Source organism: Sciurus carolinensis, chromosome 2 (genome assembly GCF_902686445.1).
Source record: "Sciurus carolinensis chromosome 2, mSciCar1.2, whole genome shotgun sequence".
In the NCBI taxonomy this organism is placed as follows: domain Eukaryota; kingdom Metazoa; phylum Chordata; class Mammalia; order Rodentia; family Sciuridae; genus Sciurus; species Sciurus carolinensis.
In genome coordinates this window covers 165,075,298-165,100,596 of record NC_062214.1, presented here as the reverse complement: position 1 = coordinate 165,100,596, position 25,299 = coordinate 165,075,298, and the positions used below count along the sequence as shown (strand labels likewise).

At 46.1% G+C, this 25,299-nt stretch overlaps 1 long non-coding RNA gene across 3 annotated transcripts; it reads right to left on the bottom strand.

The window, feature by feature from the left end:
- Positions 1-6,950: 6,950 nt before the first annotated feature.
- Positions 6,951-25,121, bottom strand: LOC124977679 (uncharacterized). 3 transcript variants are annotated; one of them, XR_007107229.1, is made up of 7 exons: positions 24,982-25,121; positions 21,716-21,923; positions 19,831-19,934; positions 16,724-16,789; positions 16,110-16,186; positions 15,786-15,922; positions 6,951-7,103 (listed from the first exon to the last, which is right to left on the bottom strand). It is a non-coding gene; the product is annotated as an uncharacterized LOC124977679 (long non-coding RNA). The 3 variants fall into 3 exon arrangements; XR_007107228.1 differs by lacking the exon at positions 21,716-21,923 and having other exon boundaries at positions 16,724-16,950; positions 24,982-25,120; XR_007107227.1 differs by lacking the exon at positions 21,716-21,923 and having other exon boundaries at positions 24,982-25,120.
- Positions 25,122-25,299: the final 178 nt, after the last annotated feature.

Genomic DNA, 25,299 nt, shown 5'->3' with positions numbered 1-25,299 from the left:
AAGAACAACTTATAGGAAGAAAAATTTATTTTGGCTCTGTTTCAGAGGTTTGGTCCATGGTCAGCCAAGTCCACTGCTCTGGGCCCAAGGTGAAGCAGAACATCAAGGTGGAAGGGCATGGCGGAGGAGAGCTGCTGACCTCATGGCAGCAGGGAGGGAGAGAGAGCAAGGGGAAGGGGCCCCAGGGAAGATGAATCCTTCCTGGGCACTCCCCAGTGACCCACATCCTCCAGCCATGTCCCACCTGCCTGCAGTCACCACCAAGTTAATCCATTAAAACTGGGGTAGACAGATTCCGTTACACCTCTCATGATCCAATCATGCCACCTCCAAATATTCCTGCCTTAACACAGGACTTTTGGGGGACACTTTATATCCAAACCCTAACTTCACTATAAATGCATACATGTGTTCACCAAAAGATGTGAATTACAATGCTGGAACAGCATGATTCGTAATAGCCTAAGCTGGAAATTGTCCAAATGTCCATCAATAGTGTAATAGATAAATAATGATATATTCACATAATTGAATATTATACAACAATGAAAATGAACAAACTATAACTACATGGGTGAGTCTCAACAATACAATGCTGAACAAAAGAGTAGCTATGGTTACATGAGTGTGTGAACATTCTTTGAGTTCTATAGTTACGGCTTGTGTACCTGAATGTATTTTTTTTTATGAATGTATTTTACACTTCCATAAAAACCTTTTTTAAAGAAAGAAAAAGCACATTTACCAGCATTCCCTATTCTGCTACTCCTACTGCTGCTGTTGTCACAGGATCTAGCTCAGGAAGAAGAGAAGGGAAAGTGTCTCCTTCCTTCCATCACCTTCTATGGCACACCGTGTCTTGGTAGAGTTTTCTCTTTCCCTTCTCCTTTATTTGCTTTTTGACTTAGATCTTTGCTGTTACGGATGGTTTGATCAGACGGCAGTTTTGCGACAGGCATGGTGTTGGGAACTTGGGCCTGTGAAGGAAGCCCCTGGGTCACACTGCACTCTTTGGTGGTGGACTGGATCGCAGGAGCAAGAGGCAGGATTAAATTCTGGAGGTCTTGCAAGCCAGCATCCAGCAGAGGCAAGTTTACATTGTAGACAGAGGTCAGAGCCGTGGCTGTGTGGAGAGCGAAGTTAAAGAGCCAGGGTGATTGGTTAGAAGCCCATTTTAAAGGTTCAAGCAAGAAAGGACAGATGCTTTGAAATCAGGGACTTGTGTTTCCTCCTGTTCTCTCCACCTTATCTGTACATTAGTGATAACACAGTGACAGATGCAGATGTCAGGAGAGCATGAAGGCGAGATGGAGGCAAGTGACCAGGATGCTGGGAGGGCGTAACCAAGGAGAAGAGAGGAGTTAGGCATCGGTAATTGATCATGGCCAAGTAAATCTGCCATTTACCATGGTAAGGATACCATCAAGTGCCCATTAAGAGCTTGGAGGTGTTTAGTTTCCTCTGTGATTACTAAAGCTGGCTTTGATCATTTAAAAATCGCATTTTGTTTTATTCCTTAAGCAAACATTGATTTATTTCCTCCTTTCTGGGCAAAAATTCCTCGAGTTTAACTGCTCTGGCTGGAACAACTCTTTCTGTGCTTCAAAGTCTCAGTTGCCTGCTTAGAGGAAGAGAGTATTTTAGTCTCTTGCAGCTGCAAAGACAAGCAAATAGAAGGTAAAGGAGAGACTGCCATCCCCACCCTCTGTGCTTGGAGCCATCAGAAAGCAGAGCTCAAACTTTATAAATAGAGGCAGGAGCAGGGGCACCATGCTCAGAAAAACCACTCTCCCCTACAGCTTTCAGATATCCATTTCTGGATAACCAGAGTCAATAAATTCCATCAAGGTCAAAAACCAGGGACCTTGACAATGTGGCAGAATCAAATAGCCTTTATGTGCAATTGCTGACCACAGGGAGCATGAGCGACTGGGAGTCTGAGGTCTCAACTCCCAGATCTGGGAAACTCCTGAGACAAATGAGAAAAAAAAAAAAAAAAAAAAAAAGGCAGACTCGGGGGAGGGGCATCCCTGAGCTGATTCTGAGGGATTGCAGCAACGTCTCTGCTTCCCCCAAGCTGGTCTCCCTGACCCTGGCAGGGGGTTCGTATTGGCAGCTCGGATAACCACCAGACAGGTGGTCTGAGGGCCAGGTAAATCCCTATATGGAGGGTCACAAAATTGCCAGAGAGCCCCAGTCCTCCTATGGAATGGGGACAACATCTCAATCATATATTCCTCTTGATGTATATTAAAGACATCTGGCTTTTGTATCTATTTGGCAGCAAAGTCATGTGTAAATACAATTAGAGGAAAATTCCTGCTACTCACGTGAAACTACTCAGCCTGAAGTGTGGAAAGGAGAAAGCAGGAGACCTGACCATCCATCCTGGAGATTCTGCTGGGTGGAGCAACCGAGATCTAAGAGAATCTCATCACTGTTAGGGTCCATCTGCACACACCTCCCTGTGGACAGAAGTCTTACTGTGCATTAGGCACTTTAATGGTCTCCAAGGCACAAAAATGATGTGGACCCTCTTGTGTAGGACAAACAGACACATCAGAACTAAGTTCTCCCACAATGGTATAGGAGCAATGATGGAGGTGTATTATATTTACTCGAGAAATACAAATGGAGGCTGATTATTTCCAATGGGAGGAACAAGACCAGCAGACTGGCAGGCATAGCCTCTCGTGGACTCTGTTGAATGAATGAATTGGTTGATTTTCAATTCAGAAGTAGCATTTGGCATGAATCTTGAAGTACAGGGAAACTCCTTGATCTGCAGGAGTTTGGGGTCTGTGAAGGAAGGCTGGGTCACACTCCTTCAGGGGCAGTGGGGGAAGAAAACCCGTACAACGGGATGAGCTAAGGTTTAAGAGACTGCTCCCCACGTTGGATGTCAGCACACCCCAGCAGCCTGTGGCTTTGGGTCTAGTCACACTCAGAGTCACAGGATGACCGTGGTGCATCTGCCAGCATGTTAATTTTGCTTAAATCATTGGGTTAAATAATCTATATAGAAAGTAATTAAGGGCATTTCCAAAATGCAAGGTGAAACTGGCATGAATTTTAGGACAAAGGATTGGCCTTGTATATGTGGCCCTGCCTTCTGCTGCCAGGGTCTTGGTTAGTCTCCAATGTCATTCAGGGTACTCTGAAGGAAGGAGGAGAAGCCTGGCTTAGAGTTAAAGTAGGGATCAGGGTGTCATGTGGGCAGGCAGCGGGGCCATGTAGTGATGAGTTTTACACACCATGTGAGTGCACTGGGCTGAGCTTTGGGGATGGCAGAGGGCTCCTGCGGGCCTTCCTGACAGGGTGACTGTCCTGTTTAAGCTGCTGTGAGACCCTCATGGCAGAGCCTTGCTGTCTGGACAATGTCACTAAAGCACAGTTCCAGCCCGTCATCCCCCTGCTTAAGACCTCTGGGGTGCCTCCCAGCCACTCTATAAAGTCCAAACTGCATGCAAACTCGGGCTGCAGTGTGGAGCGGACGACCAGGCAGCAAGGCTGGAGGTGAGATGGGCGATGACCCGGGAGCTCTTGCAGGCTGTGCTAGGAAGCACAGCGGTGTGGTGAGAAGCAGATGGCATTTAAGGTCCTCCTCATTCTCTAGCTTGCCACTGCGACCGCCATCTCTGCACACGCTCTCCTACATTTCAATCAGGCTGAATGATTCACTACTCCTCGTGCCTCCCTGTAAATATATGTTTTGCTCATTCTCTTCCTTCCACCTGGAATGTCCTCCCCTGACCCCATCTCCTGATGCCAAAAGTCCCCCTGTCCTTCAGGTCCAGCTCGTGCAATCCTGGCAGCCTCATCCCAAGTGTCCACTGTGCACCAGGCTCAGGCTACGTGCCCTGCATACTCTCTACTGTCATCCCTACAAGGTGAGGAGCAGTATTTCCATTTTGCAGAGGAAGGAACTGAGCATCAGAGAGGTTAGGTAATGGTCTTAAGGCCACTTAATTTGCTAGGGACAGAACCAGAATTTGAGTTCTGATCTCTCTGAGGTTAAAACCTTTAGTCTTCCTACAGCTCAGTACCACTTTCTCCTTCAACTGATTTTCTCTCATAACCAAACCAGTATGTAAGTTGAACTCCTCCCATTTGTGGCTCTACATGTGGACACTTCTCTGGATATATAGTACTGCCATCGTGAGGTGCCACGAGGGGAATGTGGGTGGATGGAGTCCTCCCCCGGGGACAGCAACACTGATTCCATGCTCTGACTCCAATAAATGGAATACAGCAAAGCTCAGCAAATAAGTTGGTGCTCAATTATTGGCTCCTGTCCCTTCTATGGGACATTTGTTCAGTATATATTTTCAAGACTGGAGGAACAAAAATCTGTGATGTCATTTGATCATTGCATCTATATGAAATTTTGAAACACTGGCAACCCTGGGTTTGGGTTCAGTCTCCACTCAACACACACGTGTGTGTGCCCCCCCTCCACACACACACACACGACTCTCAGATGTGCCACACCACTTATTTTCAAGTTAATTGAAACTGATTTTTGCTGGAGCATTTCAAGACAATAACTTTCTCTTTAAGGGATCCTGAGCCAGGGGAGGGTACATATGTCACATGAGTCACATGATCATGGGTTTCAAGGGCCTCTGAGACCTGCCCAGGATCTGGCTAAGCAGACCCAGGACTGTGCCCACGGGGGCTGCCCTGCCTTGGGGCTGGGGTCTGCACCCCACTCAGAACATGCAAAAGTTAAATAGTTAAATAGTTAGATTCCTGTTATGGTTTGGATTTTAAATGTCCCCCAAAGGCTGTGTGTTGAAGGCATGGCCACCAGTCTGTGAAGGCGGTGGAATCTTTAAGAGGCAGGCAGGGCCCAATGGAAAGGAGTTAGATCACTCAGGTGTGCCCTCGAAGGGATATCGGGACCCTGGCCCCTTCCCCTCTCTCTTTGCTTCTGGTGAACAGGCTTCCTTGCTACGCACTGTCACCACAGGCCCATAGTGACAGGACCAAGTCACCATGAACTGAAACCTCTGCCACCAGATCAGGATAAATCCTTCCTCCCTTTAAGCTGATACCTCAGGTATTTTGTCACAGTGACGCGAAGCGGACTAACATCGGGCCCTGCCCTGGAGTCCTCTTTCCTGCCATCTCTAAGCCAATCACCAAGCCTGTGGACTCTCCCATCCTCTTCTCAGCCCCCACCGCCATCTGCAGGCAGGGCCTCTGTCATGCCTGTCTTGGCTTCCAACCCCATTGCCCTGAAAGCCCTGGGGGAGAGGCGACTCTGCCATCCAGAATCAGATCTCGTCCCCAGTTGAAGTCTTTCGACACTCAACACAAATCAACAACTGTGTGCCAGTTACCATTCTAGCCAAGGGCAACACAGCCATGAACAAGATGAAGCCTGGCCCCACAAAGTCCGAAGTCCTCAAGCTCCTGCTTATGAGACCCTCTTGCTTTCCAGCCCACTTGTGGCATTCTCCACTCCAGTCACACTGAGCCCATCCACATGCCTGCTCTCTCTCACCCCTGGACCTTTGCATATGCTCCTCCCTCTGCAGAGAGCATCTATCCCCTACTCACCTTCCCTTCCACTTGACTACCAGCTCCTGCTTGTCCTCCCAGGCTCAGCCTCAAGGTCACCTCCTCCAGAGAGCCTTCCTTAACCTCCACAGGTTCTAGATGCCCCTGCTATGTGCACATATTGAGACTTGAACTTTCTTGGCTCTCCTCAAAGGCAGAGGCCATGTTTTATATTTACTTTATGTAGTCCACTTCCCAAGCCTATCAGAGGCCTCCATGCTGTTGTTGGTTAAATGAGCAGTTGAAGCAGCCAGTCCTGTCTGCAGGCACTGAGATCTCCCCAGGTATAAATAAACACCCTTAGGCAGCCCTCCTGGGCTTCTGGAGTCTCAGAAGGGCCAAAGAGGGAAAGGAAGTGAGCAGAGAAGCTGAGAAATGTCTGCTCCCCTGCCTGTGTCCTCATTTTCCCTTCCCTCCCGCCCCCACAACGCAGTGCAAATCCCAATTCGCTGTGAATCTAACCCGTGAGCTCCTGATTCAATTCTGCAACTGGAGGACGGAAGTGGTTCTCTTTCTTGCCATTTTGCAGCCCTTCAAGCCCATGCTTACAACTTTTCACAGGAATCTGTGTTACTGGGGAGAGTTTGGTAGACCTAGCCAGAAAGATTGTGGGGGATCTCTGTGCCTGGAGATGTGTTCTAGGGGACGGAGGGAATGGGAGAGAGTGGGGGTTACCCTGAGCCGTCCTTCAGTTTTTCATTCTGGTAAGCATTTTTCAGGTCTGCTGGGTTTTGGCACCTATCAGCAAGGCTATTTTAAAGCACATAAAATCTGAAAATAAATGGAGTGGGGCTAGGGCAGAGGAAGGCTGGTTTGGCAAGGACTGCTTCTCCTGAGGGCACTGCAGCTGGGGGGAGCTACCGAAAGGCAGCATGGAGAGCTGAGGCTTCGCTGCCGGGAGGCCCACCCGCCTCAGGCTTCCTTGCTTTAGTTGGAGGAGGTGCTGCATGGCCCAGGCCAGGGACCTTCTGCTTCTTCCTGGTTGCAGGGAGAGGAGCAAGAGGAAGCAGCTGATGTCACTGCAAGGGACAAGTGCTGGCACCTGACTAGCTCACTAGCCCTTCTCCATCCCAGGTCCCTACCTGTACCTGCAGGCCAGGTGGTGTCTCCCTGGTTCAGATGGCTTCTCCTTGACCCAAGTGACCCAAACCATAAAGCCTTCTGCTTTATCCTCAGCTCTGTTCTGCCCTATACTCTACTGTCTCCCCAGTTCCTGGTCACCCCAGGACCTGACTGAAGGATATGGAAATGACAACCCCCAAAAACAGTGACCTGGGAAGAGGGAGGGAGCAAGAAGGCAAAACATTAATAACATTGATCCTTTCCCCATACATTCTTCTTTTTTTCTAAATTTTATTTTTACAGACTACATTCTGATTCATTGTACACAAATGGGGTACATCTTTTCATTTCTATGGTTGTGCACGATCTAGCTTCATACCATTTGTGTAATCATACATGTACACAGGGTAATGATGTCTGTCTCAGTCCACCATCTTTCCTTCCCGATACATCCTTTTCCAGTGACAAGACAATTCCTGGGAAGGAAGCAAACATCACTCAGTGACAATACAATCCCTGGGGAAAGGGCAAGCATTGATTCTTTCCTAATATATCCTTCCTTGGTGAGGGTACAATGGACCCTGGAGGAAGAGAGAAATTCTGGACCCTCCATCTTTGGTCTGTAAAAACACTGCCTAGTAAAAACAAATTTCTAATTTTTGCAACATTTTTCCTGACTGCCTACGTCCTGTTGAAGTCTTCAATGGCTAAGTAACCTCCCAGTGTGTAACCTATATGAACCCAGACACCTTTGTGATCAGGGGCCACTTTCTACCCAGAAAGTGAGCCCTTCTGATGCCTGACTCTGCTGCTGAATAAAAGGCATAGCTGATCCATGAAGTCTGCTCCTATTCAGGTTATTCATGCTTTCATTATGATGCCAAAACCGTTTGGTTATTTTTGCTTACACTGACCTCTGACTTACCTGTTGTATCTGGCTCATTGGTCCTGGCCTTTGCTCCCCTCACTGAAGACCATTTGCACTTGTGTTCTGCACCACATGTTTTGGAATGCCAGAAATATGCCTGAGGCATCCAGGGAAGAGCAGGAGTCTGGGTCAGACTGCCTGGTGTAGAGCCTACTTCAGGGTTTGTTTGCTGTGAACTGGGTGACCAGGGTGAGTTACTAAATCTCCCTGAGCACTGGTTTCTTCATTTGTAAAATACAGATCATAACAGCACAGTCCTCAAAAGGAAGCTGGGAAAATTCACTGAGCTCACTTACATGGTAGGGACTTAGCCAAGCACCTGACCCAAAGTAAGAAATTCAGCCCCAAAGCCATACTGCTCTTCATGAGTAAGAAAGGGACACTCACCACCCATACCCATCGCCCAGGAAAACTGCAAGACAAGAATGGTAAAAACAATGGAGCCTGTCTTTATTCTGGACAACTGGGTTCAGCAAAGAGAACCAGAGTTCCAGGAAGGCCCATGGATCTGGTTAAAGCTGCATGGCTGAGGGGTGGGTCAGGGGTCCAAAGGATAGGAGTTTGAGGAGCACGGGTGATTGGACAGAGCTTCATGAGTAGGGATCTGGGGCACAGGAGTCCGAGGGGAGGGGTTTGAGGGGTAGGTGGGTGGCTTCCCCAGGAAACCAGAGGGGCAAAGAATGCAGAATGAGCCTCCGTTCATACACCCAGGGAATCAGGGCAGCGCAAGGGCTGGAAGCAGATCTCCTTCGTGCCCCTGAATGATCTGGTGGGAGGTGAGCGAACACCCTGCAGGTGTGCCTTGCAGCAGGTCCTGACCAGCTCAGGGAGACAGAAGGAGCATTTTTGGTGAACAGGCCCAGGTTCTGCTCTTTCCCCTTTGACTGAAGTTCAGCTTGGTTCCAGGACAACAAATGCACGTCCCGTAGGTCTGTGGTCTCCCTGCCTCTTTCTGAGACTCCTGCCTTCCCCTTGACCTCCAAACTCAGCAATGATAGAAATGCTGGAACCTTCCATAGGTCTCCAGGGAGGATGGGCCCACTCATCAGAGGGAGGCACGATCATTAGCATCATCTCATTAAACTGAAAACTTCTGCTGACTCAGGCTGGTGCTTGGAAGGCAGCTGCCTCCAGGCTCTGTGCAGCCTCCCCCGGGCCTCCATGTGGTGGGATGGAAACCTAGAGATGGACAGGATAGGAAGGGACCCAGTCCTGCCGGGGTCTGGGCTGCAGGCAGCCAGGGTAATGAGATGAGGGTGTTCTTTGAGGAAAAGATTTGCCTGCTTTGTACAGAGGTACCAAGTGCAAGGTTTAAACAAGATAGAAGTTATTTCTCTCACACCCACCAGTCTGAGGCCAAAATGGAGGCTCCACAGCCTCCTCCTCTCACATTGCCCAAGTGTTCCTAAGCTGCCCCCCTTACCCTGTAGTCAAGGAGAGACTCAGCATGCCCACACCCTAGCCAGGGGCAGGAAGGAAGGGGAAGAGCAGAGCTGATTCCCGTGAGCTGTCTGTGTTCAGCACAGCCCTGCCACTCCTGTAGCCAGAACTTTCTCCAGAACAAAGAAAAGAGACATAGGCACAATAGACAGTCTCCATCACAATGACCAGAACAGAGCCCTGGCACAGGGGACCCCCAGCATGCAGGCCCACAAACCACTGTCATGCGATGCACATGATGAGAAGCACATTCACTTTCCCAAGGAACATTATTAAGAACTATAGGCATTAAGGAACTAGAGGAGAAGTACAGTCCCTTCCCTCAGTGGGCTTCCAGTCATGGGGCCAGGGAATCATTGAATGTACCACTGGGTGGCATAAAGGAAACGTGGGTGTGCATTATACCCCTGCTACGTACAGGATAGTACACCAGCTCCAGGGACACTGATAAATGACAGCTCTCAAGCTTCCAGCCCTCAAAGGGGAGGCGGACACCCAAATAGGCAACCTCAATACAGGCGGCTAGTCCAGGGACCCTTCACGCAGCCCAGAGATCTCAGCAGGACCCAAGAGCTGCCCAATACTTTGCACCAGGTAAGACCCCAGATCCTGGCATAGCTGGGAAGCAGCTGAATTTCTCATAAGCCCAGCTGGGAGGATCAGAGTTGCATTTATACTGATTTTTTAAAGGAATACAGAAATAGAATATTCCTTACACACTAAGACTTCTTTCCACCACATCAAATAAGCTTCAGGAAGCTGGGTTCAGGAGGCAGAATGTGCGAAGATTCCCAGAAGTTGGAACCAGATTGAGTGAGCCAGAGGATGAGCGGGGAATCCTCTCCTCCCACACGCCCCACACCCTTATTCTCATAGCCAGGATTTCCCGGCCATTGGGTGGTAGTGAGGTCAAGGCTGTATGTAGACTAGGCATCTGGGGGAGCCACAGCCTCCAGATAATCTATTCTAAGTTTCATTATCTCCATGGTCAAAAATGTTCTTTGTCCAATCAAAATCACTATTACTTGAATTAAAATCCATTTTCTCTTATTTGGGCTTCAAAGTAGTAGGGCAGGGCTGGGGAGATAACTCAGTTGGTAGAGTGCTTGCCTCACAAAAAGAGGGCCAGGATTCAATCCCCAGCACTGGAAGAAAAAAAAAAGTGCTAGGGCAATGGTTTATCCTCCTAAATTTTGAGAGAATGCTTTCTAAGTTGTGAAGACTCATAAAAATATCAAAAGCTGTTCTTTTTATCATAGCTAAGTTCATGTTGTAAGTGGGGGTGGGAACTAAATTTTATTGAATAACCTAGTATGTTCCAGGAGCTATGCTAAGCACCTTCTGTGCATTACTTTCCTGTAACCTACCACAGCTCTGCCAGGTACGCATTATTTTACACATTTTCTACATGGGAAACTGAAGCACACAGAGGTCAAAAATAACTTGCCTATGGTCACACAGCTAGTTTGTCACAGAGGCAGGACTAGAACCTACATCCTAAGCAAGATTCTTTCAATCTTTCATAATCCTGGAAGATAATATTTGGGTCATCCATAGCCTTTTCTTCTCAGATTAAACAATTCCCATTCTATTTTTTTCAATTCTTTTTATGATGAGCATTTTATCTTATGGAATATGTGACAGTTTTTGAAAATCAGGAACTATTTTTGGTGGGTGCAAATTAGTGGAGTCGTTTTAGGAGTTTAGCATACTGTAATCTCTGAGAAGAGTTTATGTAAATCTTAAAATTTCACTACTTCTGGGATCTGATGACAATTATGGCTAATTTAAGCCTATGGGGTCATACGCAAGGCACTTAAGAGTAAAGACACAAATTGTCAACATGAAATTTACAGTATTTTGATAGATAATTGACTAATGTGTTTTGGAAAACTTAAAATGATATTAACAGATTTACATGAGGATAGTAGGGATGGTGGCAGAAAAGAAAAAAAGTGATGTATCTCTCCAGCACTCTGTTCATCCATCCAAATATTAGATTATTACTATGTTCAAGACCAGTTCTCAGCACATCAGGAGGCCATGTGTGAGTGTGTGTGTGTGTGTGTGTGTGTGTGAGTGTGTGTGTGTGCGTGTGTGAGTGTGTGTGTGTGTGTGTGTGTGTGTGTTTATTGTGTTTGGAGCAGGGAAAATTGTTATGCACATTAGCCCCACATGTTTACTTTCTCAACCTGGCTATGCCGACTTTATCTTGTGCTTTTTATTTTCCTAATCATGAGCAGAAGAATCCCAGCCACATCCTACAATATAGATGGCTTGTGCTCCTCAGAACTGTCAAGGCCACCAAAAACAAGGAAAGGCTGAGAAACCCTCACAGTCAAGAGCAGCCTGAGACGTGGTCACTGAATATAATGTGGTACCCAGGACAGATCCTGGAACAGAGAAAGAACAGTAGGAAAAAAAACTAAGGCTATGTGAATAAACTAGGACTTGAGTTAATAATAATGTTTTTTAAAATCAGTCGCCATTTCCAGTTGGGTAATAATGTTCTTCATCCAGAATGGAGGCCCTGGGGGTTGAAGAGAGAGACACTAAGGTCACAAATGCACATGAACCCAGGAGGAGACCTGGGCCCTGCTCTGTTGCCTGCTGTTATCTCAGGCTTGGGTCCATCACCTCTCAGAGGAGCATGCCCTGAGCCCTCTGACCTGTGAGTCTTGTGTTCTTAACCAGACCAGGGTCGAGCACAAGACGCAAACTCATCTCAGCCTGCTTGTTTAAGCCATTTAAGACCAACCCTGCACCTGTCATTCATTCCTTTCAAATGGCCATTTATTTTATTTGGCAAGATTTAAAAACAATCCCCATCATCATTAAGCTCTCTCCTTAATTAGCAGAGGGAAAAATGCCATTATTGGGAGCAACCTCTCCGCAGCACACTTCTCTCTGTTTGGCAAATTAAAAGCATTTGGATGAAACTCTTCCAGGGTCCCAATCAATAGCTCAAGCCATAATTATTCAGCAGTGCTTGCAGATTTGGGGGCTGACAGCCGGCCGGGTGTGCTGCTCTGTAATTGTTTCATATGCTTCTGCGGCTCGTCTCTTCCCAGGATTGGGGTCTGCCGCAGACTAATCAATAGCATCTTTGGGGAGACTGGGGAATGCACTCACCATTATCTAAACCCTCACAGTGCTCCCCATTTCTCCAGGGGGGACATTAGCCATAGTTCCCTGGAGCTGGTCTGCATTTTCCTGCTTAGCCACCTGAGGCAGAGCCGAGCAGCACTCTAGGGAAGTAGCAAGACAATAACAAATGCCCACTTTATAGGATAATTGTGTAACAGCAGCTTTAGATTGTGTATAATGGTTACGTGCCAAGGAGCAGTAAACAATCCATCTTATTGCCAGAATTCACCGATTCCAGGATTACTGATCATTTGGATAGGATGTAAATTATTGAAGTTTGTCTTTTTCTCAAGTAGATCTTTTCCTAAAGGATGGTACAACTCCATGTTGTTAAAAAAAAAAAAAAATCTGAGGGAGGTTGTTTAAGATATTTCAGAGGAGTAACTTTTCCCAGATACACACCAACAGCCAACATGTTCCCTCCAAATCCTTCCAGAGGCTGACAGTCGAGACACCAAACTCCAGTCCTGCCTCCTTATTTTCCTAGACAGAAATACTTCCTTAGCTTTCCTTCTGTCAGATTCATTTAGTTTTGTTTGTCTATTAAATAGAAATATGGCCAGTCAACTTCAGAGAGACGCTATAAGAATAAACACAATAAGAGGCTCAATAGTGACTTTTAAATATAAAAACATTCATATAAAAATTAACGAATATATTTATTCATTATTTCATATATTAAACATTAAAGAGGGTATGTTATTGTTTTCTGTTTTGGAGGGGCTTTTCTGTTTTGAGGATTTTTTTGTCTTTTTTTTTTGGTACTGGGGAATGAACCCATTTAACCACTGAGCCATATCCCTGGCCTTTTAAAAATATATTTTAATTAGAGACAGGGTCTCACTGGGTTGCTTAGGGCCTCTCTGAGTTGCTGAGGTTGGCTTTGAACTCGCAATCCTCCTGCCTCAGCCTCCCAAGCTGCTGGGATTACAGGCATGGGCCACCAGGCCCAGTTAAAGAGGATATTTTAAATGTCTGTGGTGGGTTACTTTCTGATTTTTTTAAAAATTTTTATTCTGTTTTGCCCATTTAGGCTGACTCCCCATGATACTGAATGTACCCAAACTAATTCTTTTACTAACACAGACTAAGTTCAGCTATATGCCCATTCAGGAACAATGAGATCTGAAGAGACTGTCTTTTTACTTGAAAAGAAAGGTGACAGCCTGGTTCTGGCGTGAGCTCGAGCCCAGGGAGCCTGCACCAACTGCACTGAACTTGAAGTCTGATTGGAGACTACCCTAGACCCAGGCACTGAGGTTCTTCTAGAGCACCCCGGGAGGGAGCTCATGAATGACTGCCCATAGGGTTCCGTGCTCAGAAGCATCCAAAATTATGGCTGAGGGTTCTGAGGATCCAGCCATTTTTCTGTAGGAAAATATGACCTGAGAGACTGAGCAGGGCACGGGGTCCACACAGCACGAGATCTCTTCATGCAGTCCTTTAGGAAGCATCTGGGGTTCACCCAGTCATCAACATCCTCACCCACTTTTTAATAAATGCCCACAAACATGTGGTCCTGTGAAAAGCAATTGCCTGAAGGCCTAAGCTGATTGTCCTCATAGGTGACATCACTGCATGTGGACCTGGGCCCCCTGCTGTGCTACATGCTGAGCATACCTGCACCTCCACATCGACTTCCGGTTTCCTCCGGAATCGAAAACACCTCAGACAGAGTTCAGGACCCACTCGCCTTAGACCAAATGCATACTAGATCTATGCCAAGCCAAGCAACCTGCACCAACTCTGCAGATCGTTCATAATCATCATTATTCTGTTTTCTTTTCTCACATTCAACTGCCATCCACCACCACCCATTTATCACAGTTTTAAAAATTCAATATGAGCAATATTGCATATATTCTCTGAGCTACTCTCTCCTTTATGGAACAGGAGAAATTAAAGCAAACCAATTGAAAATCCCTGGAAACACAGAGTGGATTAGAAATAAGTGTCTCTTTAAGTGAAAGAGAACATGAAAACTGATGGCTCCAAACCGACTGTAAGCCTTACTTTATTCCGGAAGAATTATTAGAAAGAAAGGGACATATATTTCTGTTGACACTGTATATTAAGTGGACTCTCTAAACCCTATTTGTCTGTATTAAATAAATATGCTCGGTTTCCAACCATGCCCTGTACTTCTTCTGGTTTTAAATCAAAGGGATTAAGACTCGTAATTAAGACACTGGAGGAAGGCCTGATCAGTTTTGCCAGTGCAAATTAGTTCGGGGGCCCAGAGCTGCTCCTTTCTGTTTGCTGGTATGGGAGGTTTGTTTGATTTAACATGATTGAGGAAATGAAATATCCCTAAGACAAAGAACCAATATTGTACTTCTGGAGGGTGGCTGAAGGGAAATTGGAAACTAATGCACATTAACAACGAATCCAAAATGCACAGAAGGAGAAATGCTATTTAGAAAGTGATGAGGCTGGGCTGGTCCTTTGAAATCGATTGTGCTGTCTTCTTCCTTTGTTTATTTTTTATGGAACATACATGAAATAGAATCTCAATTTTCAGATGAGGTCTTGAGAGCTTGGGACCCTGCCCTGATCATGTATGAATTATCTTATTCATATTCACAACATTTCTATAGAATGGTTATTCCTATGATCCCTATTTTAGAGGTAAGGAAACTACGAGTCCAAATGCAGGAGCTGACCTAAAGCCAAGTCATCTGCGAGACTCTTGGTTATTGTTTCTTTGTCCTGTTCGTGAGGATGAGGGGAAGGAAGATCCTGCTTGAGAATGGGACAGACACGCCCAGGTTGTTTGGTTTGGTTTTATCCCTGTTCAGTGGATCTGGTCAGACTGGGATGCTTCTCTAAGAGCAATGAAAAGCTGAGCAGGCCACACATGCTACCAGCCTGTCACCAGCTGCAGAGGGACAGCAGACACAGCCTGAAAGGCTTCCTCTCCTCATCGGGTGGGTGGGCCTTCGCTGCCAGAGCTGTCTGTGTGTCCCTCTCTGCTGGGGTACACGGTCTGCACTTACTTATTCGCTTCCTTGGAGGGACCTTTACAACTTCCACGTTCAACAAATCCAGTTGTTTGTTTTCTTAAACTTATGGAATAATGCCCAATAAAAATGAATAGCTTGTGTTGTTGTGGGAAAGGGGGATGGGGCTACCCTGTGTGCTTGAGGTGATTAGTACCAAGCTCGTGGGATTATTTCTAATACCTGAGAGTGGATCTCATTTTATGTCTGAGATTGTGAGTCAGACTTTAAGAAGGAAGAGGATGCAAGATGGATTGTTTTAATTTTGTCAAGTTAGATTGTTATGCAGAGCAAACACAAACCACCCCGTTCCCACTGCCCAGGACTTCTGTGACTGATGAGACGAAAATGAGGCACACACGCAAACACACTCCATAACCGGATCTACCGTGCAAGTTTATATGGCAGAAGAGACACTGCGACGTGTCTGCATGAAACGTGTGTGTGTGTGTGTGTGTGTTGGGGGGGTTATATGACAGGTGAGACCCAGGGAACTTCGACCTGTTTTTCTGTGGGTAACCATCACTGGGATAGAAATCTGGGTTAGTTATGTATGGAGAAAGTGGTTTCAAAAAAATCATTTCCTTAACTGTGGGATTTAGAAGTCCTGGAGGAAGGTTCAGACAGGATTGATTGATTATTACCTTTTCAGTTGGTTATCTTATAGAAGTTCTGATTTCTTTGATCACCAGGCAACTTCTGGTGGGGTGTGGGTCCGCACAGTGAGTCCAGAGACGGAGAGGGCAGGGGCAAATGTGGGTCAGGGCTTCTATTGCAGTTTCTGGGGAAGGAACAGACCAGGTGAGGTAAACAAGTTTAGGATTACCGAATTTGAATAAAGCTCTGAGCATCCCTAGTCATCCCGGCCCTGGGTAGGAGGCTAGTGGCCCTGAATGTGAAGGACCAAGGCAGAGGTTGGGATGTGGTTTGGTCTGGTTTGGTCGATCTGAGATAAAAGGTGCACTTACCTCAGGGCCTGCTCACTGTGTCTAGGAGTGGGCCAGCCCTGGGCGGGTGTCCCTACTGGGTCAGCAAGGTTCCAGATCTCAGAGCGTGGAAATACATAAAATAAAATTAAAAAATGGTAAATGTACACAAGCAAGATGCACTTCCTGTGGTTCTGAAAGACAGAGGAAGGACGTCATGGGTATTGGTCTCATCCGTACTGGGAAACCTTGGTGGTAACTCTTTGGAATCAGAGTTCAGGGGCAAGTACTGTTTTTGTCTTGTTGAATTATTTGCTGGTTTTGTGAGTGTGCAATGCGGTCATGCCATGCAGCCATCACCAGCTGCTGATTCATGAGTCCTTCCAGCTGGGGGGCATAGCTCGGGCTGCAGCAGGGGTTCAGCAGGCCCAGCGGGGAGGATGAAGTCCAGGAGGGACAGAGCAGCAGTGCTCAGCCCTACCTACCTTGAACCGTTCCATTTGATAAAGCAGTAGTTTGCCTAAGTTGGACTCCATTCTGGGACTGATGCCAAGGTGGAGCGACGCCGCACCTTGTTTGCACAAGTATACAACCTCCATCCGCCCCGCACCACCATAAGGCACAAATGGAGAAATGACTTACTTGTGCCAACTTACCAAACTAAATCAAGGATATCTTGGATCACATCAGGAACACCAGACACAAGAGCTTCTCAACCTCACCTACGACCCGCAAAAGGAGGAGCCTCCTGAGACTGGACAGCGTGACACCCTGACTTGGTCACCTGGCAACTCATCACGAGCCCCGCCCAGGAACATCACCACAGCGAAGAACTTCTGATTTCCTGTCCCTGAGGGCTTCAGCACAGTGTGGTTTCTCCTGCCTGTGACGACAGTGCACAGCCCACTCCAAGCTGACGACACCTCAGGAGGACACTTGAAGCTGACACTCTGAAACTGAAACTGCCATCTGCCTGGACCCTCTGAGGACTCTGCAGAGCTGGTTCACTAAAACCCTGATCTGAACTCCCACAGTGGCTCACTGACTCTTCCCATCTCTCTCTCTCTCTCTCTCTCTCTCTCTCTCTCTCTTCCTCCCTCTCTTTCTGCTCTTGACACAGGATTCTACAACCCTACCACTGCCTGACTCCTCCTTCATCTTTCTGTGACCTACGTACATCCCTGTGTGAAGTATGATGTGTGACTTGAGTGTTACAGATATTAGAGATTAAGATGGGAATAAGAGAACTTGTGACTGCCCGACTTATGACTGTCAGGTGGCCTGTGAGTGTCTGGTGAATAGCCAGGGTTGGAGGTGTTGAAGCTTCCGAGTTCACTGTTATTCAATAAATTCTAACATTGGGGAAAGATACAACCATGTTCAGTCTATGTTAATGGCATAACTTAACCACGACAATGAGGCCCTGGGTTTCATCCCTAGTAAAAGAAAGAAAGAAGAATATTTTCACCGATCCAAGAAGCGATTCCATACCCACCATCAGTCTTTCCCCTTTCTCCCTACCCACAACCCAGCAACCACTAATCTACCTTCTGCCTCTGAATTTGCTGATGTCGAACATTCCGTGTACATGGAATCATACTGTGTGTGACTTTTGTGTCCGACTTCTTTCATTTAGCATGATGTTCTCAAGGTCCACTCATGCCAGGGCATGTTCACTGTGTCTTTCCTTTTACAGCTGAATAACATTCCATTGTATGGATATACCATGTTTTATTTGTCCATTCATCAGTTGATAAATAGTTGGTTTGTTTCCACATTTTGATTATTATGAATAGTACTCTTATGAACATTCATGTACAACTTTTGTATGGATATGTTTTTAGTTTCTCTTGGATACATATCAGGAGTGGAATTTCTGGGACATGTGATAATTATTCATTTGCTTTTTGAAGGATTCTCAACCTGTTTTCTAAAGTGGCTGCACCAGCAACGAATAAAGCTCCCCATTTCTGCAAGTCCTAACAGATATTTGTTATCATCTACCTTTTGATAATAGTCATTTGAATGGGAGTAAAGTGGTATTTCTTTATGGTTTAGATTTGCATTTTTCCACTGACTAATAATACCGATGATCTTTTCATGTGGAAGCTCTATTCTTTGTTGTTTTTCCTTACAAGGAACATATGGTAACTGGGGGAAAAAAAAATAAACCAAAAAGAGGCAATTATATTAGTTCATTTTCCATTGGTATAGCAAAATGCCTGAGGCTTGGTACTTTATAAAGAAAAGAGGTTTATTTAGCTCACAGTTTTGGAGTCTGAAAGCCCAAACTGCATGGTAAAGGATCTATTGAGGGCCTCATGGCAAGTGGCATCACAGTTGGAGTGCGTATGGGGAGAGATCACATGGTAAGACAGGAAACAAGAGTGCAACCTGGGGGGTCAGACTTTCTCTTACTTAATGAGTCACTCACAGAAGAACCAATTCTGGGTCTCAGGAGAACTGCATCAATTATTTCTGAGGGCAGGGCCCTCAATGACCTAATTACTTCCTACTGAGCTCCACCTCTTAAAGGTCTACCATCTGCAAATATTGCCACACAAAAGACCAAGCTCCCAATACATGAACCCTTGGGGAACACACTCAAACCATATTCAAATCACAGCAGCAATAAAAAATATTTTAATTTTATAACCCCAAAGTAATCACTAATAATTACTTCATACATATTCTTTTCAGATATTTTTCTAAGAAAGAATATAAAAGGTATGTTATATGTACCCTTTTCTTGCTTTCTGTTTCTCACTTGAGAACATCTTTCCATATTAATACATACTTTTTACAATATCATTTTATATGGCTTCATACTATTCCTCTGAATGCATTTATAGGATTTATTTCCATTGTTTTAAAGGGTTTCTATTGTTTCAATTTTTGTGCTAAAATAATTTGACAAACTACATCCCTGTAGTTGAGTCTTTGTACAAAAATGTTATTAGTTCCTTAATATAAATTGCCAGAGTGGGATTCCTGCATTGAGTAATATGCAAAATCTTAAGTCTTTGATGTGTGCAATAATAGCAAAGCCAATGTCTTGTTATCATCAGGTGCCAAATTCTGTACTTTGTTGAGTTTTGCTTTCTACTTCTACTTCAAACTTGAGGCTGAGGATGTGGCTAGCTAGCTCCATTGGTCAGAGAACAGAAATAAAGGCAAGGCTGTGGGTTTGCTTTCTGTCTGATAAGCCCCGAGTACTCCCTGCAGCCAATTTACGAACGTCCATCACTGGACATGAGGTCAACAGAGGGAGGGAATGTGGCCCTATCTGCATGTTTCCTTCAGTTCTCACGCAAGCACTGCTTCCTCTGGGAGGCCTCTCCTGGCCATCTACGAAGCCAGGTTGGGAGTCTGGTGATTAGCTAGAAGCTCGGCAAGAAAAGGTGCAGAACTTGCTCAATCCTGTGTCTCTGACACTGGCACAGCACCATAAAAATGCATTTTTGCTGAAAGACTGAATAAAAAAGAAGTAAATTGAGACGACTGGAAGAAAGAATCCAAAGTCCTGCAATGTTAATCTGTACATGAGGGAAGCACAGCTACTAGAGATGACTGTCAGCAGAGACAACCTAATGACCAAACATGTGCCTGCCTTGCTCAGAAGGAAGTGGGGAGCTAACAGAAGTGGGGTGCGCTGTCCTTTGCATACATTATTTTGTGTAATCCTCCCCCCACGATAATACCTACAGAGTAGGTCTTATTATCTCCATTTTAGATGCACTGAGAGCCAGATTTTCTTACTTACCCACCATCTTACGCCCGAAAAAAAGGAGAGTCGGAATCCCACACCAGATCTGTCTGCTAGCAAGGTACATCCTGTTGTGCTACATGGTCACATTCCATTTATTCCTGAAAGATGAAAAAGAAGCAAATCTAACCATGTGTGGTCGAAGCAAGACTATAAGTCCTATTTACATGGCTCTGTGACCGACATTGTCCCAAAATGACATTATGTCTCTTTACACCACTATGGAGATGCCAAACTCCAGTTGGCCTGATTGGTCTTGAAAGGCTCTGTCCTTGGAGGCCAATTCTGCTCGTGCTCCTGACAAAGGAGCACTTATTTAGGACATGGGTCCTGGTGACTCCCAAGTGCTGGTGGCATAAGTGATGTGCAAGACCGCAAGGCCTCCCCAGCGGCCGTCAGAAAAGCCGTATATCTACCAGCTAATTCTGAGAGCCATGTTGCCCTTCATGCAGATTTGTGACTCTCCTGAGCCCTGAAGGCACATTTAAACAATGGGAGAGATTAAGCACTCAGCAAAGACATTTTTAATGTCACCACCATAGCACTGACTTTTCTACTTCAAATGCTCTGCTGGCATGATTCGATGCAAGGCCACCAAGTATATTCTTTCTCACACTTCAGAGGTGTCTGCCAGGGGAAGTCACTCCCAAGAACTTTCCAAGTCCTGCCTAATTGCAAGGCCATTAAGTAGGTCTGAGTTTAGTTGAACCAGACCCACTGGCCAACTTTGAAATCCCAGTAGGGGATCTTCCCTGGTTTAATGGAGATAAATGCTTCCTGACTAACCACAGTGCAGAGTGAACTTGGCCAAGATGCTGTCAGGTCTGAGGTGGACCATGACCTCCTAGAGGATTAGGAGGCTCGACAGGCTTTCTCTGTGAGTTCCAGGGTCTAAGATCCATAATTACTTTTTTTTAACTTTGAGATGTGTACATGAAAATTCTTCATTGACAGATTTTCAGCCAGTTCCCAGAGTTGGAGATAGTCTTAATGAGACCTTCTCCCTGGCTGTAGCCAGACTCTTCTAAATCTGATCTGAGACCAGAATTCAAATACAACTGGGTGAACTGAGAGAGAAAGTCACAGAGATTTGACAAATACTTTCCTCTAATATTATTATTAGAGGAAATAATAATATTAATATTATTAGTGCTTAGTAATTTTGGCAACTTCAGAATCCTAAAATACTTGGTTCCTTCCTTAAGAGCACAAAGAAAAAAGGGAGAAGCCAAATTGAAAAGTTAAGAAATGAATTTCTAATGGTTTCTAATGGATTGATTTTCTGTTGCCTCTTGTCCATTAGATAGAACACATTTCTATGAGCCATTACTCACAAGCACTCATAGATAACAATTATAGTAAAAACAACATAAATTTTCCTGATATAGGCAAAGAGTAGCTCCCCAGACGTTTTTAGTAAGCTGGATGAAAAAGTAGAAACAGATGATGAACTCTTTAGGGCACTTATAATTATGAAAAGAGAAATTATTCTTTTTTTGTTGTTAAGCTATAGAGATACATGAATAGCCCCGGTCTTGGCTCAGTGGTCTCCAAACTTTCTCAATTATTTATCCCAGCTATAGAATTTTTTTAAGCAAATATGCCCCAAGAAGTTATATATTTATACATGTTTGCTTGTCCTGCCATATTTATCTATTATGTACATTTTAAAGTATACCCAAGAAATTGAAATTAACATGGAATCAGATGAAAATCAATAGAAATTATAATATTTTCTTCCTTCATCTCACAAGATCATCTAAGCTCACCCCATTTGAGATCACTATTCTAAATTTCATGGAGCCTATATTGATCTTCTTGGAATGTCATAACAAGATACCAGAGACTGGGTGCCTTAACCAATTGAATTCTATTTTCTTACAGTTCTGGAGGCTGGAAGTCTAAGATCAAGGTGCTGGCAGGGGTGGTTTCCTCTGAGTCCTCTCTCTGGGTTGCAGATGGCTGTACTTTGGCTGTCTCTTCTCCTGGTGGCTCCTCTGTATACATACACCACTGGGTCCCTCCCTGGGTCCAGATTTTATCTTCTTATAAGGTGTTATGGTTTGGATGTGAGATGTCTCCCAAAAGTTCTTGTATGAGACAATGCAAGAAGGTTCAGAGGGAAAAATGATTGGGTTATAAGAGTCTTAACCCAATCAGTGAATTAATCCCCCATAGGATTAACTGAGTGGTAACTGAAGTGGTGGGATGTGACCAGAGGAAGTCGTTCACTGGTGGCGTGGCTTCGGGGTATGTATTTCGTATCTGAAAAGTGGAGTTTTTCTCTCTCTGCTTTCTGATCGCCATGGGAGCTGCTTCCCTCTGCCCCACTCTTTCACCATGTTGTTCCTGCCTCACCAGGAGCCAGGAGGAATGGAGCCTGCTGTCTATGGGTTGATATCTTTGAAACTGTGAGCCCTTAAATAAACCTTTCCTCCTCTAAAATTGTTCTGGTCAGATCTTTTAGTCACAGCAGAGAAAAAGCTTACTAAAACATAAGGTCACCAATCAAAACGGATTAGGGTCATACTAACAACCTCATTTTAATTTCATTACCTCTTTAAAGACCCTCTCTCCAAATATAGTCACACTCTGAGGCTCTAAGAGCTAGGAATTCAATAGAGATTTTGGAGAGTCACAGTTCAGCCCGTAGTTCAGTGGCCCCCATGGGGAAAGGAAGAGGCTGATGTCCAGTACTGGGCCCAGGGAAGGTGTATCAGAGGACTGTCCTCAAGCTCCAAGCTGACTATGTGTACTGCAGCCACTGGGAGTAATGTTATCCCTGTGATAGCAGAGAACTGCCTGTCCCCAAAGCCAGAGTGGATCCTTACAATATCCAGTGACGCTAGACCCCTGATGGACTTCCCAGAAATGACAATTCCCAAGTTCACAAAGGGGAAATGCAAAGGAAACCTCCAAGGGCCTTGCCCATTGCCGGACAGTCCTCAGTCTCTCAGCTGTGGAAGCACCAGCCAGGGCACCCAGCGTCTAGTTTTGGAAGGTCTGGTGATGAGTCTAGCCCACAAAACCTCCAAGATGGTGCTGATCCAGGGGCTATGTGCAGGGCTGGTCACTGGCAACACTTGCAGTGAGTGTCACTGGTGTCTCTGTTTCCTTCTTGACTGTCCTCTACCTTCAGATTAGGGCTATCACTTTTACTAAGGGGCCTCCCTAACTCAAGTCCCCAGGGGACTCCTATTTTTCAAGAGGCTGAAATAGAGGGAAAGGACAAAACTAATCCAAATCTCTAATTTGGAATTTCAGACCCTGAAATTCTAGGTTAGAGAATTATTTGAGAATGAGCAGAACCTTTCTTGCTTTCCAAATCACTTCTTGGTGAGAGATACTAACTCTGGCTACTCCTATCATTAAAAAGCTACTACTTCCTTTGTGAACCTGCTCTTATCTGCTGTTTCCAGAAGGGACTTCAGTAAAAAGGGTTAGCATCTGAACCCCGATGGTATTGACTTCAAGCCATCGATTCCCAGCTGGGAGGCAAGTCAGGGTAGTGACCTCCTAAGGTATCAAGGCAACAGATGAAAGAATACACAGGTTAGGGGGGCTCTGGAATTCTACTGCCTGATGTGACCCCTGGGTCCGCTGCTTCCTACCTGGTTGGTCACTCTTCATGCCCAGTCTCCAGATATTAAAATGGAGATACCACAAAGATCTATCTCACGGCACTACTAAGAGGTTTAAAGGAGATAATACAAGCACTTAGCACAGTGCCTGACTTATAATAAGCATCCAACCAAAGCTGGCTGCTGTCATTTACGAAGGTTTGTCAAGTCAGGAGGCTTGAAATCTGACAACTGTTTGACAAGTTTGCTCCTCTTCAAATGTGCTGGGGATCTACAGGGAAAAGGGCCCCCAGATAACATTTTTCTCTCTACAATTAGATATAAGTGTGCAGGGTAAACATTTCAAGATATAAAATGAAGAATATCGAAGGCTTTTCAGGGCAAGGTGGGGACAGGCTTGAACAGACAAGAGCTTGTTTTGAATTCCTGGCAATATTGTGATGAGGAGGTGAACCTCCCCCAGGACTTCAGCACTGGGAGGTGGTGATGAGAAGGACTCCAAAAAACTGGCCAGGACAGAATTTCACCCTTCAAAATCAGAGCCCAAACCAATGGGCCTTAAACTTTTGGGGATCACAAGCCCCTGGGGGGGGGGGGGGGGTCAAATAACTATAAATGCCCTCCCCAGGAAAATTTGACATATATAAAACTCTACAGGTAATTGCAGGTGAGCATGGAACCCACCCATGATCCTGAAGAAGTCTGTGACCCCAGAGTAGGGATCTCTCGCAGGAGAAAGAAAAGCCTGCAGATGACAGGGCATGGGGCCAGGAAAGATCCAGAAGCACAAGCATAATGCTGCCCTGCTGAGCCAGGCCAACCAGGCCCTGAGGAGGCTCTGTGGGTAGCTACCCGGTCCCTGCCAAGGAACTTGCATTCAAAAGTGGGTCCCACTATGACTGGAGCTACGTAGATGCCTAAATCAATGGTATCTGCCAGGCTCCAAGGACCAGGTGGGCAGCAAGTATGGACAGACAAGGGGGGACAAGAGGAGCAAGGCAGAGCAGGTCCCAGCAGCCATCTCCCCTTTGGTGGAGAAACCTTGCCCCTGAGACGTTGGGGCTGTGGGGAAGAGCCACTTGAGCTGAGGAGGAATCAGGATCTCTGCCCACTACTGTTCTGCAGATCTGTGGGGACCCCCAAATCACCCTTGATCCCCCTGCCATCTCTCCATGCCACTTCTGGCTATCTCGCAAAGTTATCTCCTTCTGTGCCACCCCCACCCCCACCCCCTCTGGCCCTCCTACCTACCTACTCCACACTGCAGCCTCAGTGAGTCATCAGATCCTGCCCTTAGAAGGACATAAAACTCCCTGATTTGGTTTCTGAACTGCGGGGTGGCCTGGTCTCTACCAGTCCTCCAGCCTCTTCTGTCCCCACCACCTCCCAGACACCTGTGCTTTGAGCACCCTGTGTTCCTCCTCTCCTCAAGCCCCCCAGGGCTCCTGGCCCCGCCCACCCCTTAGTCTGACCAACCCACAGGCACCCTGCAGGTCTCTGGGGTCCTCACTTGTCAGCTCCTTTAGGAAACCTCCCCCAGTCCCTCCTCACCCCCAGCATCTCTCACCATTCCCCCAAACTCCAGTCAGAGGAACCACTGTCCCTGCAATCTCCTCAAGGCACGCTCTCCCCAGTCCAGGCCTCCTTCTCCTGCCTCAGCCGCGATGGTGATGGGCTCAGCCCAGGCTCCTTCCAGGGCCTTCCCAGCCCCCAGGGACCGGGTGTGTCCCCACGTGACCCTTGCCCCTGGATGTCTGCAGCAGAGGTCTCTCCTCACCTCTAGGTGGCGTGCTCCTTGCAGCAGGCCCGGGCCTTGCTTTCCGGTCTGCGTAGTGGCGGGTTATTGAGGGGATGAATGGGTGCGTGGATGGGAATCATTTCAAAT